We start from the raw sequence: 6,634 nt of genomic DNA on the forward strand, positions 1-6,634 counted from the left end.
CGCCTAAGGGGTGCAAGAAATATGGTTCTGTATTGAGTTTAAATGAATTATTACTCTGAGTTCTGTATTAACATGCAGAGTAAGGAATTGGTTTGTCAAAAAACATTTCCTGAATCCTTTTTGTTGTCTGTATTCATACAGACATACTTGCTGACAGGTATTTTGAAATAAATAACCAAAAATCATTTTAACGGGTGTAATTATATTGTATTATTTTGACAAACAAAATATGCAGAATTTTGCAGAACCTCTAAAATATTGTACGCATCATTTTTATTTTTTTCTTGCAGAATTCCCCCAGTAGAAAATATATAGATAAGGGTCCCTTCAATGCTATAATCTCAATAATATGTCATCATAACAAAGGAGTGTTGGCTAGGCTTTAGAGCAGGGAGTCAGTTCACTTGGGTTTTATTCACATTCTTTGACTAACTTGCTAAGTGGTGTTGAGCAAGTTACTTAATTCCCTGTGACACAAGTCATCCGTAAATGGGGATAATGCTTCCCATTCTCACAAGGGTGCTGTGAGTCTTAATTCATTAGTATTAGGGAAGTGCTTTGAGATTTTTGGACGAAGATGCTAAAGAAGGGCAAAGTATTATTAGAAGAGATTACTGCTAGTCCGATGGTGTACTTTTACTGTCTACAGCCCATGTACTCCACTGTGTGTAAAAGGGCAATGCTCTCTTTATAGAGCATTGTATCATCCTGATCTGTAAGAACAGCATTTTGCATGATGAGTTTACGCCTGAGGACAGAAGGGCGAATACTGATTCTCCTGATGGTGCACCAGGCCAAGTTCTACACTGAATTACCCCCGTGCAGTCCCTTGTACCCCCATGAAGTCAGGCAGAATTTGGTGTGGACACCTGGAAAGCGGATGCAATTTCATGAAACTGCCCTACCTCATCCTTTTGCAGTTTCTCGAGCAGAACTGTCAGAACGATAGCCAGCTTGGTCTCGGCTATAAAGGCAATCCTGAGGGCAATTTTGCCCTTATCTTGGTCATCCATATGTGCCAGGAGGGAAACAACCTCATTATAAACACCTGAAATTAAATAAAAGGATTCGGCTGGTTACCACTGACAGCAGAAATTGGTGCTGGCCTCTTTAATTCACTATCCAGTCAAGATTCTGCAGGAGCCCAAACACTGTGAGATGTAGACCTGGGAATCCTGGAAATCCTCTTCCTTCCTCCTCATGACCAGGTTTGTTTGCTGAACTCCCCAGTGTGCTTGGGGGGAAATCATAATGAAGCAAATTTGCTCCTTTCAAGTAGGTCCCCACGTAAAATAATCTTCCTTTCCCTCTTTACTGTCAATTGATGAGTTTTGATAGCATACAGAATAATAATTTAACTCTAAGCCAAGAAATAGAGCTAAAGTTAAGCACATGCTGAGGAGTTTTGCTTAGTCAGGGCCTCATTTTCAAAAATCTTGAGCACCCAGATGTACCTATTAGCTATGCTGGGAACTTTTGGGGCTCGGTATCTCTTGAAAATCAGGCCACTGTTGGAGACCTCAGTATGAATTTAGAAGCTTAACTTTAGGCCCCTTGTTTTGAAGAAAGCCTTTAATCTTCTTTTATGGTCGTTTAAATACTTGCAGAGAAGACTCATGGAACGGAGTTCATCCAGTTCATAGAATATCAGGGTTGGAAGGGACCTCAGGAGGTCATCTAGTCCGACCCCCTGCTGAAAGCAGGACCAATCCCCAACTTTTGCCCCAGATCCCTAAATGGCCCCCTCAAGGATTGAACTCACAGCTCAAACCACTGAGCTATCCCTCCCCCCTGTACAGTTGCCTGTAGAGGTCATAAAGGAATTCCCCCACCCCCCACCCCCACGCACAATTGGCGAGGTGTACGCTGTGAGTGGGGTGGGGTGGGGTGGGTCCCTCCAACCTTCATCTGAAGCATCAGGGATTGACCATAGCAGGAGATGGGACACCTGGTAGGGTGGACTAGTGCTCTAAAATGGTTCAGAGAATCTGTTTCCTTAGCTGTCCTGCTCACATGCTCAGGGTCCAACTGATCTCCAGAGTTGTGGGTGGGAAGGAATTTCCCCCTGGTCGGATTGGCAGGGACCTTTGAGTGGCAGGATGGGGCACTGATCACCTGCTAGGATAATCTGAGTATATCTGACCCAATCAATTCTCGACCATTGCAAGGGCCTCAGGCATTGGTGGAACCTCAGTCTCTCCTGTCCTCTGCCGACGGCACACAACAGTTTTGTCTCCTACAGACTGAAATGTTTTTGTCCAAGACAAGTTTTGGGGTTCAGTGTAGGGTTGCTAGGTGAAATTTAGTGGCCTGTGAAATACAGGAAGTCAGACTAGATGATCTAATGGTCCCTTCTGGCCTTAAACTCTAGGAAACAATGAAATAGCTGGTGTATGAAAAAAACCAGGATTTGATCTCCCATGTATCTCTTCCCTCAGGGCAGAAATTCTCCAGGAGACTTAATATTTCACAAGAAATCTGAAATGCCGTATTTATCTGTCTCCATTGTAACAGCATTCCAAGCATGAAGGAGGAACTAACAAGATTTCCCCTTCCCAGGAAAGACTACTTGAGGTTAGGTGATTGCCCATCCGTTATGCAAATTGCATCCTTCAGTTGTAACACCCAGATGCAAACGGAATCATGACTGTAACCTACTCTGCCCATCTGTGTGGGATGAGGAGCACTAGTGTTGCTAAGAAATGTGACCCCATGCTTTGTTCTCTTGCATTTAAGATAGTAGCAGAGCTTCATTTAGACAGCTAGAGGAGAAGTCCTTCTGCCTTTTTTGTTCTAATTTCCCCTATCGCTGATGGAGTTGGCTCTATGGATGCAGAAGACACAAAATGAGGACCCATAACAAACATAAAACAACTGGGAGAAAAGAAGGAAGACCTCCCCCATAACATTCCCTAGAAACTCAGATTCTCAGGAAAGTTTCCAGGTCCAGAGGCTGTAGGCCAACTCCTCAACTGGTGTAAATCAACACAGCTACAAGGAAGTCAAAGGAGGGACACTGGTTTACAGCAGCTGAGGTTCTGCTCACACAAATGGAGAACATTACAGCTCATCTGTATGCCTATGCTTTCTAAATGTGTGTGTGAATATAGAATGGATATAGAGAATACAATGCTGACCCTTACCTCTGTCGGTTACCTCCTGATCACTCACAAATTTATTCATGTTTTAATCTTTCCTCAACACTTCCTCCAGTCCTTTCTCCAAAGAGCTCCAGTACTGATAGGCAGCTGGCCTCTCAGGCTGTCCTGTCCGGAATAGCCAGTTAAGATTATGCAAGCACTATTATGACATCACTGTGACTGTGACATAGCACATAAACTGCTGCTGACCAGGTAGGTTCTGTGATGACATGGACAAGAGTCTCAAAGGTATTTAGGCTCCTAACTCGCACTGAAATCAATAGATGTGAGGAACCTAAATACATTTCAATATCTGGGCCCATCCATGTACGCAGTCCAATAGGTGGCTAAATTTGCTCCAGTGTAGAATTTCTCATTCGCTCGAAATCGTTTTGAATTTTGGTTCCGTCCCTCTCTCAGTTTGCCACACTTTCCAATATTGGTTTTACTGGAAAATCTGCTCCTGGTTGAATGGATAGAAAATAAAAGCACCGAACAAAGAAAGAGAAGAAACTGCCTTGGAGAATGCACAGTGACACTTGAGTGTGGGTGGTTGGTTGGAATGCACAGTGACACTTGAGTGTGGGTGGTTGGTTTCTTTTGCTTTTTAATTTGGTTGATTAAAAAGCTTGATGAAATCTTATTGGACTGTATTACAAATCTTGATTTTTATATTGTTTTAAAATGAATTGAAATTTATTCTTCATTTCCATGTCCTGCCAAACAAATCAACTAAATTATTTTTTGTTGTGTTTAATACAGTGTGGTGTCATCTGTATGGCCATATGTAGAGCCCACACTTGATTTTGGAGATGATGTTGCCTTTAAAGCATTCAGAGTGGTGACACTCTTTGCAGTAAACCATATGGAAAAAGAATTACAATGACATGTGTCCTTTGCTATGTATAACTGATTTGGTGCCTTACCCTTTCTGATTTTGCCCTTACACGGACACACTATTCTTTTGTACTCCTCCTTAGTAATTCGTCCATGTTTCCCCATTTTGTAGGATTTCTTTTTGATTTTCAGGTCATTACAAAACTTCTGATGGAGCCATTGGCCTCTTACTATTCTTCCTCTCTTTCCTTTGCATTGGCAGTTGTGCCTTTAATATTGTCTCCTGGAGAAACTGCCAGCTTTCCTGAACTCCTTTATGCCTTAGACGTTTTCCCCATGGGTCGCTACCTACCAATTCTCTGAGGATGTTAAAGTCTGCTTTTGGCAGTCCTTCTCCTGTCATTCTCATTCCTTCCTTTCCTTAGAATCATGAAATCTATCCTTCATGATCCCTTTCACCCAAATCACCTTCCACCTTCACATTCACAACCAGCTCCTCCCTGCTGGTCAGAATCAAGTCTACAGTGGCTGTCCCCCCGGTTTCTTCCTCCATTTTCTGAAACAAAGCATTGTCCCCAGTACATTCCAGAAACTTATTGGGTAATTTGGGGTTTTACCATATTCCTTTTTCAGCGGATGTCTGGGTAGGTGAAGTCCCCCAATACAATCAGGATTTGTGTTTTGCATATTTCTGTTGTTTGTTCTAGAAATGCCTCCTCTCCCTCCTCTTCCTGATTTGGTGGTCTGTAATAGACCCCTACCAGGACCTCACCCCTGTTTATTCCCTCTTTTATCTTTACTCAGAGACTTTCAACTGGTCTGCTTCTCACCTCCTTCTGGACCTCAGAACAGGTTTACAATGCAATATGTCCTCTCTTTTTTTTTCTGCCTGTCCTTCCTCAACAAGCTATAGCCCTCTATACCAATAGTCCAGTCATGAGATTTATCCCATCAAGTATCTGTGATGCAGTTAAGCTCAGTTAAGATTTATGTTCTAAAACTCCCAGTTCTTACTGTTTATTCCCCATTAGTATTCCTCCTTGCTTGTGTGTACAGACATCTAAGATGTTAAGCAGATGCCCCCATGGATTTCCCTCTTGTTTCTCCTATAATTCTACTGCAATTTTCCACATCTACTTCTCCCCACACAGCTAGTCCTCTATTAAGGCCACCTTTTTTTACCTGGTGGCTTTTTTCACCTGCCCCCTCTGAACTTAGTTTTAAGCTCTTCTCCTAAGGTTGGTGAGTCAGTGCATGAAGATGTTCTTCTCCTTCTTGGTCAGACGGACCCCATCTCTTCCCAGCAAACCTCCTTCCTGCAATAGCATCCCATGGTAGAGGAAATCAAAGCCTCCCAGAGACCCATCTTCATAACCCTATTCTGTGGGCATGCCTACCATTGAGTGTGTATTGAGCAGAAAGAACACTCAGTGCAGGAGACAAGGGGACTGAGTTAAACTGCAGATGTCAGGTTCACAAACTTCCATTTTCCGTGACTAATCTCTTAAGCTAGTGGGGATGGCCACGGTATAAAAATATTTCTGGAGATCAGCATGTGATTATTTGTATTGCAGTACTGCCTCACAGTCCCAGTCACAGAGTAGGATCCCATTGCGCTCGGACCTGTAGAAACAGAGAACAAGATGGTCCTTAACTGTCATTAATTAATTAACACATCTTAACAGCACAACAAACAGACAAGAGGATAATAAAGCAAGCAAAAAAGCCCCCTTTGACCAGGTACCAGCAGATAACTAATATAGAGCTACCTATTTCGGGAACTTTCTTCCTGATTCAGGGTTTGATGTGACTCAGCCCCTGTTCCATGCCATTGTGTAAACTGGGGACTCGTACATTTGCACAAGATGGAAAGTATCCAGTGGCACACCGTTGAGGCCTACTCCAGTTTTAGTACATAAACAGCAGGCCACTCTGCAAGAAGCTAAGGGCATGGTCAGCACAGAGAGTTTGCCTGTCTCTGTGCTGGTGTTCTGCACCCCTCACTGTCTACACCTGGCTCCATAAAGTTGGGCCTTTCAAAAATGCAGCATCAGGTAGGAGCACAGGCAATTGTAAGAATGCTTGCTCATTGCAGCTGTTACCATCCGGGCAAGGCATCCACATATAAGTCCACTACGGATGGACCAGTGATGGGAAGAGTGTTCATGCATGTGACAAGTAACACCATGAACTATGTAATGCCACAGAATAAATTAAGATCAAGAACAGAACAAGAGTATGTGTGGCAAAGCCATGACAAACACTGTGCAGGCATCAAGGAGCTCATAAATTAGCACATCATCACCCCAACACTGCCTCAGCTTGACTTAGAGCTTGGGCAACAGTAGACCCTCAAAAGGAGGAGGCCACAGCTTTACACCCGTGGTCACTGTGATGTTAACTGGCTGCATTTGACAAGAGCTGGATCAGAGGTTGACTTTGAGTGTATTTACAGGGGGCAAGGTTTTCACAACACAAGCCTTGTGCACACACACAAATAGTGTTCTGCAGCAGTGCAAGTTGAGCTGCAGCAATGAGCAGCGGGATCCTGCTTGGGCTCGTAATTCATACACTTCTCTCACTAATGAGGATCAACAGATCAACCCATACTGAATGCAGCTTGACAATATACCATCACTTAAAACACATTACAGTCA

Source organism: Caretta caretta, chromosome 20 (assembly GCF_965140235.1).
Source record: "Caretta caretta isolate rCarCar2 chromosome 20, rCarCar1.hap1, whole genome shotgun sequence".
NCBI lineage: Eukaryota > Metazoa > Chordata > Testudines > Cheloniidae > Caretta > Caretta caretta.